This window comes from Lissotriton helveticus, chromosome 5_1 (genome assembly GCF_964261635.1).
Source record: "Lissotriton helveticus chromosome 5_1, aLisHel1.1, whole genome shotgun sequence".
In the NCBI taxonomy this organism is placed as follows: domain Eukaryota; kingdom Metazoa; phylum Chordata; class Amphibia; order Caudata; family Salamandridae; genus Lissotriton; species Lissotriton helveticus.
In genome coordinates, this window is record NC_136065.1 from 1,535,864,204 (window position 1) to 1,535,878,801 (window position 14,598).

The 14,598-nt window shown below is 49.0% G+C and overlaps 1 protein-coding gene across 4 annotated transcripts in view; it reads left to right on the plus strand.

The window, feature by feature from the left end:
* RAB7B (RAB7B, member RAS oncogene family) overlaps window positions 1-14,598 on the plus strand; it is a 197,381-nt gene that overhangs the window by 85,331 nt on the left and 97,452 nt on the right. The gene's annotated exons all lie outside the window — the stretch shown is intronic.

Here is a 14,598-nt window from a genome sequence, read left to right on the forward strand (position 1 = left end):
ATCAAGAATCCGCATAGTGGACTCCATTCCCTATTTAGGACTAGACTTGGCAGCAACGGTGCGCCAAACTTCCCAGTTGAACTATACCAAGCTGGCACGACAAGTGAAGTCACAATTAGGCTCCTGGAGCAAATATCACCTCTCACTGCTCGAAAGAATAGCAGCGGTCAAAATGTCACTCCTACCTAAAGTGCAGCTGGACGTTAGTCACTTTATCTGGGCCAGGGCACGTCCGCATATGAGCAAAGCCTTGGGATATGGTCGACCCGAGCAGGGGGGCTAGGGATACCAGAACTCCTCCAGTTACTATAAGACGGCCCAACTGCGCTACTTAGTGGAATGGGCATGGCCTGAATCTGAAAAACGATGGCTTTTCCAGGATCGAGCCCTCGCGGTAATCCCTCTCTGGAAAGTGCCCTTTTTGAGGAAGGCCCAACACCCATGCGGTTTGATGAGGTCCCCAATCACCAGGTCGGTGATGTCAGTCTGGGATGGAGTGGCAATAACGAAGACATTTACAACTTATCCTTCCCCTTTGACTTCCCTGTTCGGTAACAGTGAGTTCACACTTGGCGTGTCTGACAAATCTTACAAAGTTGGCGGGACACCTCCTGCCGATCAGTGGGGCACCTATTTGACCTTTCTGGAGTCCTCTCATTCGCCCAAATGAAGCTCGAATATGGGATTCCCGAGTCTGAGTGGTTGCGGTACTGGCAACTCCGACATTGGGTACTTGGGTACTTCAACCGGGAATGAAGGACCAGGGGGGCTGCCGCCTGACTAAATACGAGAAATGGCTCATTACTAAGCTCACCGATAAGAGGCTGATCTCCGAAATGTACGCTATGGTTAGACACAATCCCCCGTCGCAAGCTTCGCCGAGCTAGAGGAGGTGGGGGAGAGACCTGGAGGGGGACCTCACATAGAAGGACTGGGAAGGGATTTATTACAGGGCAAAACACTCGGCCCGGAATGTGGCCAGTATAGAAACAGCTATGAAAATAGCTACATATTGGTACCTCACGCCCACGTGATTGCATAGAGGTAATCCGCAACGGAGCCCCATCTGCTGGCTAGGCTGTGACAACAAGAGTACACTGTTACAAATATTATGGGAATGCCCACTGCTGTCTAACTATTGGACCACGATCCTAGACCAGAAAGAAGAGCTGTTCGACACACAGTTACCGGGGCTTCCTGTCTATGTAGTTTTAGGCCTCCCTAACCCGATTACCTATCCACTTAAATGCATGAGAGGACGCCAAATGGAGCTGGCACTAGGGTCAGTGCTGCAAAACATGCAATCACACTGGGGATCCCCCACTACTCCTACACATATAGATTGGCTCCATAGGCTCTGGTACATTCTGGGGATGGAGCGCATCTGAGCTGCTCTGAACAATTCCACCACCTTTTTCAGATAATTTGTGTCCCATTCCTAACACTGCTCTCGTCAGAAGTTAATGAGATTACCCAGCCCAAGTACCTAAGAGTGCTACGTCTCTCAGACCTTTGGAAGGACTCACCTGCTACCGATTAGCTGGCGCAGCTACATATGCAGACATGGGATTTGATCAATGTGGTACAGAGGCTACCGGACGGGGTGGGGGGGAGTTAGTGTTTTTGGTTTCCGACAGGGCCAAAGTAGTACAAGTTGCACTCCGAATTTGGTTAAGCATTTGCCTTTGTTGTTTTGTCTTACATAATGTCGGCATGCCAGATCCAGCTACGAGATTGGCTGTGGATTGTATATCACTCTATCTTGTGTTTTTAATCCTGCCTCCGTATGACCTTTTGTTTGTGGAAAACTCAATAAAACATTTAAACTTAAAATACATTAGTTGAGAATACAAGCTTTATAAACCTATTCTGCTTGACTGAATAGACTACAATGTTGCTCTATCTGTAAGAACCTGGGCCATATACAGGGTTCACATGACAACTGTTCACTTAGTTCACTAATGGTGCTGTCGCCAGTTAATGTTTCAAAGCTATCACTTTAAACAAGTATTTCTCAGTGCAGTGCACTAATGTGACATATTACTGTCAAAGCTTCCACATGTTAAAGAAATACCGTTTTTAAACTCTGAAGAGATTCAATCATATTTTACTTGGTGTGAGAGGTTGGTTTGCGCCCTGTCAGTTGTTGGCTCGCTCATCCCTAGTTCACAGTGGAAATCAGAAACTAATAACTTCCTGGGCAGGAGTTGATCACTAGGGGGCATATTTACGAGCCCCAGTGTGTCGCTCTTGACGCAACTCAAATAGAGATTTATGCCACGCAAGGCCACCTTGCATGGCTCTGCGTGGCTTCATAAATATCGAGTAACATAATGCAGATCGCTGCTTTGCATTACTCAGCACCAGGGAGTCGTTTCCATGGGTGTTGCTTGTGTGTTCCCACTCAACATTCATGAATTTTGATGCATTCCCAGATTTGCAAGAATAGCCAAAAAGATATGCCTCCCAAGGAGAGGTGTTACGAGGAGAAATATCTTTATTTCTCCTAGTTTTATTTCTTCTTTCTATGTTTGCTGTATTCTGCAACACACAGAGAAAGAGGAAAAAGTCTCTCAGGATTGTTTTTGTGCAGGAAAGAGCACTTTCCTGCACATAAACAATCCTGCATGCAATGCAAGCACCCTTGCAACGTGGTGCAAGGCTGCTTGGGATGGAGCTAGGTGCCCGTTGTGCTCCAGCGCAGGGGAAAGGGCAGAGATGCGTCATATTCTATTAAATATAGTGAGGACCCCACGCCCAGGCCGCAACCACCATCGCTGAGCTCGTCGCACCCCACCCCACGCCATCACCTCCACGGACTACACCCTGCTCGGGGACCTGAACTTCCACCTCGAAAACAGCCAGGACCCCGACTCCACCACACTCCCCGAGAACCTCGCCATCCTAGGACTGAAACAGCTCGTCAGTACTCCCACCCACAGTACTGGCCACACCCTCAACCCCATCTTCGTGGGAGGATCAAACATCCACTTCAGCCACACCACCCAGCCCCTCTGGATGGACCACCACTGCGTCCATTTCACTTTCAACACTACCACCGCACACAAGCCCGCCCCACGCCCGCCTCAACGGAACTGGAGTAGGGTCACCGAAGAACACCTGAACTCCGCCCTCCTCCAAGACCCCCCTCAAGGCCACGGCTGACACCAAATGCGCAGCCAGGGAATTCCACCGCTGGGTCTCCTGCTGCGCCGACAAGTTGGCACCTCTCCGCCGCACCCCCAAACAACGCCCACTGAGGGCCACCTGGTTCACCACCGAACTCCAAGAAGCCAGACGCTCCTGCAGACGCTTGGAGAAAACCAGGAGAGACCCGAAGACCACAGAAGCATGGAACAACCACAAGAGCGCCCTGAAGGACTTCCACGAGCGTATAAGGGACACCATAAGGACCTTCATCAGAGACAAAGTTAAGACCAATGCACCCAGCGCATGAGTCAGGCAAAGAAAAACCTTAAGTATAGCCAAGCGCTAATGAAGATACTATATGACCAGAAAGCTATGCTAACTGGGTATCAGGAAGGTCGGGTGTTGGTGGTGATGCCTATTTGTCCCATGGCTTTGAGCCCTACAAAGCAGTTCAGAAGATGTCTATGGTTAACTACTTAGTGGACACAGGTGTCAAAAGAGAACCCACAGAAGATGTTCCATGTGAACCAGCTGAAGCCTTACCTCCGGAGGGATTACACAGTGAATATTATGGCGATGGCATGGGAGGTTGAGGAACACAGTGAGCCTGTTCCTGACCTGCTGCATGGTGACATGAAGGATACCAATGTGGAAGGGGTTCAGTTAGCCCTTGAGCTAATGCCTGAGCAGCAAAGAGAATGTAGAGAGGTGTTTGGGTGGTTTTCCAACTTCTTTTAGCAGGCTCCCTGGTTGACACATGTCAGTGTAAATGACATAGACACAGGAGACACTCTGCCATTTTAGGGCAGAATGTACAGAATGCCTGACCACATTCAGGGAAGCATTTAAGTGGATGTTGCCAAAACATTTGACCTGGGAATCATTGAAAGATCTCGTAGTCCATGGTCTAGTCCATGGTGCTAGTAGCAAAGCAAGGCTTTACTGACCTGCAGTTCTGTGTGGACAATCAAGCCCTCAATGAGATAACTAAGACCAAGGCCTATCCAATCCAGAGAGAGGATGAGCATGTGTATCAGCTAGGTGCTGCAAGGTACTTGAGCACCTTTGAGTTGACCAGTCGGTTGTCTAACCACTAGGTGACTGGGCAATAATTTATTGGGGTTGTTGAATGTGTTTTGAGTCTTGAGTCTGTGTTCCCCATGCAGATACCCCCCCCCCACCGAGAAGCCTAGGACTGCTCAACATGTACTACCACTGAGAGTCAAGTACTGAAAGGTTACTTGGCCCAGTTGCTCAGGACCCATAGTATGTCAGGCCCCTGAACATTAGCAGTAAAAGGCCTCAACCACAAAAGTAACTCCTGGTTTCCCCATTGCCCTCTGAAAGGGGTTATGACAGCCGCGACCCATGGAGGGAGTTCCGTGGGGAAGAAAGGCGGGCGGGGGGGTGATAAACACCGGAATACAGATGATTGCAGGTAAGTAAACAATTAAATTAATAAGACGAATTTCGTTCCATGCCCTGCATACCATTTTGGGCGCGCTACGAAATTCATTTTATTAATTTAATTGTTTACTTACCTGCAATCGTCCATATTCCGGTGTTTATCACCCCCCCCACCCTGCCCCTCCCTCGCCCCGCCTGTCTGCCCCACGGAACTCCCTCCAAGGACCGTGGCTGGGTTATGACACTATTCAATGGTCAAATAGCTATACATTAACAATACCAATATCTTGAATTTGACCATGTGTTGTACTGGAAAGCAGTGGTGAGAATTCAAAGCAAAAGTGTTGTGAAAAACTCTATTTTATCCCAGGTATATTCTAGTAGTCTTTTCTGTGATAGAGTAGTCTTGCTGGTCTCTTCTGCTACAGAATGCCATATTTGTTATATTTGAGCATAACATGCAATTTTTAATACATTGGTGTGTGTGGTTGAATCAGCCTGTAATGTGATTTTGATTGACTTGGATCCTCCAGCCACAGATGTATCAAGTGTCAACCACACACATTCTGCTGCTCAATACCCTGGCCAATGGCTAAACATAGATATTAAATGAAAAATCTGCTGTCTGCAGTTGTTAAGGAAATATTGTATCCAATTTAGAGCCATGTCTGTCACTCGTGTCCTTTCCCACAGACATTCAAGAACAATGTTGTCGTGTGCACCTTGCTCTGATAAAAGGCCCTGGTGGATCAGCGTTGTTATAATGCTCTTATTGGATGAGAGGAGAGAATCCTACTTGATATCAGCCAATGTTCTCTTAATCCCTCTTGCAGGCCTGAAGATAGATCGTCCATTGAAGAGGAGTTTATTTGTTTTTCCTTTACATACTCCAAAAGCTGAATCATGCAACTTTGCAATCCAAAACCTTGTTCTCATGAGTATGGACCTTGCAAGCAATAACGTTGGGAACTGAGAGACTTTGTGGCTAGGTCAATGGCTGAAGTGCTCCTTGGGACTGTTGGGTAAATATGATTTGGTTGATTGGTTCATACCTTGTAAAGAGATGCAGTTAGAAGTGCTGTCCAAGAGTTCTTATAACCCTTTCAGATGGACTACTAAGCCTGACTTTTGACATATTTGATACCTTAATTTTGTGCTCTGTTTTCTGTTCTTGATTAAGATTTATCATGCCAAATGAGGAATAGTTTGGATGTTGTTTGAGTAGAGTTATTGCATGGAAACTTAATGGTCATGCATTATTTTTGAATCCAGTTCTGGATATGAGTTTATTTTGAACTGAAGATTGTCTTATATCCTGTTGTAGCGGCCATGAACTAACGTGGGATTCAGCTACAACTGAATACGTTTGTTGCCTTTATGGCGTGTTTCGATCGGGCAGTAAACTTTTCTAAATCATACATCATGGTAGTTAGCCCCCGGGCCACTAGTTCCAAGACATTCAAGGTGGCTTACCATACCCTGGTTAAAATCCCGACCTTTCCTTATTTAGGGGTGTTATTTGATGTAAGCAAAAATTGGAAGCCCCTGAGCGATGGAAGAAGGAAAGAGCTTACCAGGTCTACAGGGGCAGTGGCCAGCTTTGTGCGTAGGTTGGGCTCTTAGTCTCCCTGTATTTTACTTAAGATTTATCAGGCCAAATGTGTGTCGCAGGTCCTGTATGGCAGTGAGATCTGGGGGTATTCTGAGATTTGCGAAATTCAGATCGCAGAAAACCAATTTTTAAAACAATTGGTGTAGGCTCCTCACCATACCCTGGCCTTCTCTGTCCAGAAGGAGCTTGGAATCAGGTATATAGTTGACATATTCGCCCTCAGGCCTTTGTTGTGCTGGATAAAGGTCTGGACCAATCAGATTCTTAAGTTGAACAGAAAAGTTCTTTAGGTCTGTTTGTCTGTTGACCACATGCATAAAATCCTTTGGATTGCTTTCAAAAAGGCAGCTTTTTCCGCCTTAGGGTGGGCAGACATATTTCTGGATCCCCACTACTCGGTGTTTTTAGACCTAAAAAGGGTGACGGTCCTGTTTTTTCAGCGTGTATCATTAGACAGAGAACAGGCCGAACTGATGAAACCCTCAGTGAGGGACATATGCGCTTGAAAACAGTACAGGGCCTGGAGTCCTACCTCGTTCAGGTACCTGATATGAGGGACAGATTTGTATTGGCTAGATTCAGTTTAACTTGCTATATCATTTATTGGCCTCACTGAGTGGGTGTGCTCACCCGCGCTTCATGTTGCCCTCCAGTTGCGACAACAGGTCCACGCAGGACACTTTACATTTTGTTATGTTTTGCAAATATTTTAGTGTGCCAAGAAGGCAGTGTATTTTGCCTCTGCAAAAGACCTTGAATTTTATCCAAGTACATCCTGCTATCATGCATTTGCGTTAGCCCCCTAATTACCATGTACTATATGCTGTTAACTGTTTTTTACGAGCAGCATTTAGGTCTAGGCTGTCTAGGCCTGAGTGATTTGCATTTCTGCTAATGGGAGGTTTTTATCTTGTCTGATTGATGTTTGGTAACTTACTTTTGTTTATTTAAACCATATGCTTTTGTTTTATATTTGCACTGTAGCATTTGCCATGTTATCTTGTTCTTTTATGGATGTTTTTACATACCGAATAAAGATTTTATGATGTGATTTTTAATGATATGCTGCAGCGGGCTACAACAGCCATTAAATGTCAGATCCAGTGTTATAGGCCAGAGCCAAAGACGAGGGCCTGTAACAAGGGAGTTAACTTTTATGGCCGGTATAACCCACTGCGTAAGGGTATCTGGCTATTAGGACCTTCGGCCCCATGACTGCAGTATGTCCTAATTGAAAATAAGCCTCCTGGGAGACACACCAAGTTGAAAACTCCCTCAGCTCAGGCGAATCAGAGCCTTTCACAGTTCCTTTTGTCAGGCGTGGTGCGTCCATTGGGGCGTAGGGGCGTAGCCCCACTAAGCCCCATGGACCCACCGCGTCGTCACGAAAATTCAAATACAACAAATACTGAAATAATCTTGCTCGCTACCTGCCGCCCGGGAATCCGGGAGACACCCGACTTTTCCGTGCGGGGGGGGGGGGGGCGGATGGGCCTGCTGCATCTGCGCAAGTTGATTTATGGGCAGAATCATGTTCGCGCATGCGCAGATTGATTCCCTGTGCATTTCCCCTTAGAGAGAGGACCTGGGGGCGTGCCGCAGCCCCCGGGGTTACACAGGGGGACTGGGCGAGGAGTCATGGTGCCCCCCCAGCCAATCCTGACGGTTAGCGCGGCCGACTTTGGTGCTGGGAAACCAGGTTCGAGCCTCTTATTGTAAATAATCGTGAAATGGGAGGGGAATGTATAGATTTGTGTCAGAAGAATTGGCACATATTTAAACTCGAAGTCTTATTGTTTCATCGTGAAAAGTAGCATTCAATGGGATTAAAAATGTGGTCGGCAGTGAACTGCTTCAGAGAGCAAAGCAAGAAAAGAAGTTCAGGTGGAAATCAGACGTATGAATTGAGGCCGGTTATCACTGTCACGCTGTAGTCGGAAGGATGTTCACACTCTTGTCAAAGCCATTTTATTCATTCACCTTGTTACTCTCATTGGACTTTATAAGCAGGAGTCTGCCCGATTTACCAAGACAAATAGGGCTCAGTTTGAGCAAAGATTTACGCTTCAATAAATCACGGAACTTAAAATAAAACAGAAAAAGAATGTGGGTTTCTGAGGAAATAGTAGCATTTATGTCACCCATCTGTATGCGTGTAACTACACGCATACAGATGGGTGGATGCATGAATGAATGATGGATGCAGGATGGATGGATGGATGAATGGATGGGTGACTGGATGCAGGAAAGGATGCAGGATGGATGGGTGGATGGATGGATGATGGATGCAGGATGGGTGGATGGGTGGATGCATGAATGAATGGTGGATGATGGATGGGTGGATGGATGGGTGGATGCATGAATGAATGATGGATGCAGGATGGATGGATGAATGGATGGGTGAATGGATGCAAGAAAGGATGCAGGATGGATGGGTGGATGGATGGATGATGGATGCAGGATGGGTGGATGGGTGGATGCATGAATGAATGGTGGATGGATGGGTGGATGCATGAATGAATGATGGATGCAGGATTGATGGATGGATGGGTGAATGGATGCGGAAAGGATGCAGGATGGATGGGTGGATGGATGGATGATGGATGCAGGATGGGTGGATGGGTGGATGCATGAATGAATGGTGGATGATGGATGGGTGGATGGATGGGTGGATGCATGAATGAATGATGGATGCAGGATGGATGGGTGGATGGATGCATGAATGAATGATGGATGCAGGATGGATGGATGGATGAATGGATGGGTGAATGGATGAATTGATGCAGGATGGATGGTGGATGGGTGGATGCATGAATGAATGATGGATGCAGGATGGATGCATGAATGAATGATGGATGCAGGATGGATGGATGGATGAATGGATGGGTGAATGGATGAATGGATGCAGGAATGGATGCAGGATGGATGGATGGATGGGTGGATGCATGAATGAATGATGGATGCAGGATGGATGCAGGATGGATGGATGGATGGGTGGATGCATGAATGAATGATGGATGCAGAATTGATGGATGGATGGGTGGATGAATGAATGAATGAATGAATGATGTATGGATGCAGGATGGGTGGGTGGATGGGTGGATGCATGAATGATGTATGGATGGATGCAAGGTGGTTCGGGCTCGCTCGCTGCGCTCGCTCGCTGTGCTCGCTGCGGTGCAATATGCAAATTAGTTTACGCCTCACCACTTTCAAATGTCACCAGCCGCCCCTGCCTTTTGTGTATGTTTATTAATAGTTATTGCTGCTAACTTCAATGGGGGCACATACGCTGTGTAGAGTGCATCCTTGTCCCATAGCTGGTCACACAGACTTTTCTCTCCTGCTCGCACACACCACCGAGAGAGGTTCGGGGAGATGCATGGGAGAAGTGTGGCCATTCCAGGCAACAGCCTGTGCCAGGATAATTTGCCCTTCATTTAAAATGTACTCTTAAGGTGACGCCACAAGGAGCAGAGAGAGAGAGGGGCAGGCAGAAGTGACCGCCAGAGACGGCTCAATCTTGGTCAGTTCAGGGAGTGAAATAAAAGCCCCTTCTTATCACTGATTGTCCAGCAAGAGCACACGGGAGCTTGCAGGACATAGGAAAGAGCATCACAGAGCGCGCTTTTTCATAAACACCCTGCAAAGCTCTTTATTTCATCAGAAAGCGCCGGGCCCAGGGCCAAGTCAGTATATATGGCACTTGACAATACAGCTTTGCATATGTCGAGATGACACTTTGGTCATTAGGAAGGATAGTACGTCAGGATAATTTCCTGTTTCATAAAAGTTTTTTGTGTTTCACACCATTCTATACTGAATGATTAGAATACAGCTTTTATTCTAATGTCTAAACGGTTTCATCTTTTTTTGTTCATTAATGTAGCTGCACTTCATGTGTTTCTCCCAGAGTGAATGGGCGTGGTGACTTAGTAGGTGACATAATTTTGTCCAGTAAAAATGGGGTTTATGCAGGCAGTTGTTGGGCAGGAGTGTATGCTCATAATATGCAGAGCAAGAGTAGATATAACAAGTATTGACAAAACCAAAAGCTCTCCCCTCTGGGATGGCTTTTGACTTTAGCAGCCAAGTGGGGGGTAGCTAATGGGGGAAGAGGGTTGGATAACTGAATGACTTGAAAAAAGCTCTAATAAGTAGACAGTGCTGACTGCTTCATAGTGCTTTTAGTTCCAGATTGCAGAGACGGGGAAGGTGGGAGGGGGCGAGGAAGGAGGAATAAAAAGAGTACCAGGGAGGGAAAGGAGACAGTGGGAAGGAGGGAAAAAGCAAGAAAGAGGACAAAAGGGGAGAAGGAGAAAAAGAACATGAACCACACATATATTCGCTAAGCTGTTTTTGATGAGGATTAGCCATGAGTTCCTGCTTTTTACTAGCTTAGTGCCCTTCCATTTCTGGGGCTCAAAACAGTTGTAAGCTCTTATTAGAGTTTCTTGCTGCTCCAATGGTTCTATTTTCTTGTATTTATATATTTCCCTCTTCTTTATTGCATGATTTCGCTCGCAAGAAAGTGTCACTCATAGTCGATGAATGCCACTCATAATTACACTGAAATTATGAAAATGTCACACATAAGCAATCTGAAACCTTGGCAGATGTGTGCACGCCCTGTCTCAGCAGCAACTGACAAACATCACATAGGGGCACAGGATCTGTGAAAGGAGAATTAAGCCATCCCTCGATTCTCCCTCAGCTATGAAAACTGCTTTTTAGGTCAACCCTGGGCAGCGCATGCGTTGCTCTATGGGGCAGTAATGCACACTCTGGCTTGAAGCCCATCCTCTTTTTTTCCTTCATTCCCTTTCGTGTCTTTTATAAATGAGTGCTTCTGTTTGGTTAGCATGTCTAATTACTCCCGCCTTTTGTTGTTTTAAATCCTCCCTGCAGACTGCCTCTGCTACAATCTTTAATTAATGTGCATTTGTGCGCACTACTTTTTTCTTTGGGTGATGGCTTGTGTATTAGCATTCTGCATGCATGGCGGCCACCTTACGGACAGTCTTAAAAAAATTAATATTGCCCGAACTCCACCTCAAGGTATCGGAGTGCTTTTTCGACTCCTCGTCTAACGGTAGCAGGGAGCGTTGATATATGGCGCAATTTATGCGCTCTATAGGTAAAAAAAAATTACATTGCACATACTCCACCCCAAGCGTGGTGTAGTTGATGTGCTTATTTGTTCACACTACTGGAGAGGCTAGGGGCTAACTACCCCCTGCAAGGGTTTTGTGCATTCATCTATTTGTCTTTTGGGTGCTTTATTTTTTTTAATTCACATTGCGCACATTGCGTGAACTCCGCCACAAGGGATCGGAGCGCTTTTTCAACTCCTCTTCTATCAACTTTCATGGGATCACCCACACGTAACAGGGCCGAAGCAAACATGGCCAATAATTTACAACTGAACCGTGCCCGAATCAGCCATCTTTCGTGGGATCTCTTGCACGTAACATGGCCGACGCTTTTCAATAGAACGGCGATGGATCAAAAATTAGCTAGCATTCGCGCCAAGAATTTTCAATTCTATTAAGGACACGGAGGTGAGGATTATGCTTCTCTTTCTTTACTGTAATTTCACAGCAGCCAATAAACATACAGTTTAATAAAAATAAACTACAGAGGCCATGATGCTTAGCCTTAGCCACGCCTCTATGAACCCTATAAGAGTCCTGGTAACATTCCCAGCGTCCTCTTTCTTTGCACGAACTTGCAGAATAAGTCCAACAACCAGGGGGCGTGGCTTGGACGCCGATCGGGATGGCGGCGTGAGCTCGTAGCTCCGCGCAGAATCCCGTTAATTCTCCTGTTTTCGGAACCCTAGGCGGCCCGGAGACGACGCTCCTGCCCTCTGAAGTGTGAGGGGACAGCTGGACACTATTGGTGAGCCGCTGGGGGACTGCAGGCCCCGAGGAGACCGAGTCGAAGAAGCGGCTGAGGTGTTGCCGAGGGTGCGAAGAAAATGGCGGCGTGGAGTTCGGCGGGCCCCGAACTTCAGCTCTGAGCCGAGTTGTCGCCGACTGGCAAGGGATACTGGCGGGAGATCCTGCATTCAGCTGATCGAGGCACTGGGGTCGGCGGTGCTATGCCTTGGGGCTGAGTGACGCTGCCTTGACTCGCCAGGAGCTTGGGGACCCTGACTGGCTGCCGCCCGGAGACTCATCCTTTCCCCCTCAGGCTCCCGAGGGGGGCGGCGGAGCAGAGTGTACCTAGCTGGTCGTTGCTCCTGTGAGTTTCAGTGAAGACATTGCTCTGCCCGGTGCCCGACGATCGGCACTAGCCTACGGGCGCTGACGACAGCGGGCTCCAGGACCTGTGACGCAGCACCCTGGAATGGCGGCGACTGGAGGGCCGATGGCCGGGAGATGCACTGAGGAGGGCTCGGCGACATCGACTCGGCTGGGCGAGGGTCCCTCCCCGGAGCTTGACCGAGAACAGCGGCTGAACCGGCGATTGGATGCCATACTTGATGCGATCGCCTCGACTAAGGACGCGTTGCACCAAGACATCGCCCAAGTGGCCACGGGCCTAGGGCTGCTCCGCGCGGATCATGCGAAGCTAGCGGACAGAGTTAAGGACCATGACCAACTGTTGCTGGACCTGAAACCATCGGTGGTGGCCGCGGAGCATAGGATTGCGGACATGTTGGCCCGGCTGGACTCGCTGGAGCGGAGGGCGGAGGATGCCGAAGGCCGCAATAGGCGGAACAACGTGCGGGTCGTCGGCCTTCCGGAACGAATTGAGGGGGAGGATGCGGTGGCCTATATGGAGACCTGGTTCCGCACTGTGGTGGCGCCGGAGGGGCTCACTCCTTTTTTCACGCTGGAGCGGGCCCACCGGGTACCTGCTCGCCCGCCGGGGATTGGCCGCCCCCCCCGACCGATGGTGGTGAGGCTCCTCCACTACAAGGACCGAGATCTCCTCATTCAGCGGGCCAGGATGTCGGGCCCTTATGAGGTGGAGAACAGTAGGGTTACGATCTTCCCGGACTACACCCAAGCGGTCCAGAAAAACCGGGCATCATTCTTGGCGGTGAAGAAAGAACTCAGGGAGGAAGGCGTTCAGTATTCCTTGCTCTACCCGGCTAAGTTGCGGATCATCATGGATGGGGCTACGCACTTTTTTCAGACTCCGGACGAGGTTTGGCATTGGCTGGAGTCGTATAGAGCGGGGACGGACAGATCGCATAAAAGCAGACGAGATGAACCCAAGCGGCCCCGGGTGAGGCAATCGCAACGCATCAGATCCCGCAACAGGCGCCAGCGGGAGAAACGGGAGGCTCAAATGGCGGCGGAGAAGAGGGATGCACTCGCAGCGACGGCGGCCATTACAGGGTCGCAACAGAACAGTGAACGGGCAGAAACGGACTCGGGAGGGGAAGGCAGCAAGACGGGCGAGGAACTCTCGGAGGCGGAAAGCTCGAAGGGGCCGACGGTGACCCCACAGACTTCAGATGGTATCTTTTGCGGCTGAGATTGGACTGGGCTAGTTCGAGACTTCATGGTAGGGTGGTATCCTGCTGTTGGAGGACGGGATGCCGGGAGGGGAGGCTGTGTGCTTCGGGAGGGATGGAGGCGCGGGGTGCGGGCTCCGCTTGCTGGGGTCGGCGGCGACTCACCCCCTTGGGCCCTTAAGGCCGACTGTGGTGGAGACCACAGGGTAAGAGTGTGTGAAGTTGGTTCAAGGTTTGGATGGGGGCGGACATTGGGTTCGTGTGCTCTGTCCTGGGGAGTGGGGTTTGGGGAGTTTTTCTGTTTTGGGGGTGTTCGGTGGGGGCAACTGCATTGGGGGGGCTGTGAACATTCGTTATTTGATTTGGACTGTACGAAGTTGGAATGGGGACGTTACCTAATCTGAAATGCCTGACGTGGAATGTCCGGGGGCTGCGAACTATGGTGAAACGTCATAAGGTCCATGCATATCTAGTACGCAGGGGGGTTCAGATTGCCATGCTCCAGGAGACTCATCTCACTAAGAAAGAGTGTACTGCCTTGCAGAAACGATGGAGGGGCCAGGTGTTTGGCACCACTTACTCAGCGTATGCCAGGGGGGTGCTGATCTGGGTGAGGGCGGGGATACCCTTTCAATTACTGAATCAAGTTGTGGATCCGGATGGCAGGTTTGTGGCGGTGGAGGGGAGGTTATATGGACGGGATGTGGTTTTCTGCTGTGTGTATGCGCCGAACACTGATCAAGCTCGATATTTTGATAGCCTCTCGGGGTCTTTGGCCTCTTTCCTGGCGGCCCCAATAGTGCTAGGGGGGGACTTTAACTCGATCACAGATGTGGCTCTGGATAGGTCCCATCCCCCCCTGGTGGACTCCCCGGTGCGCAGGTTAGCCGCGCACAGGAAGGACTGGCAGGATAGATGGGGGTTGCTGGATGTCTGGAGGGAGCGGCACAGGGAAACC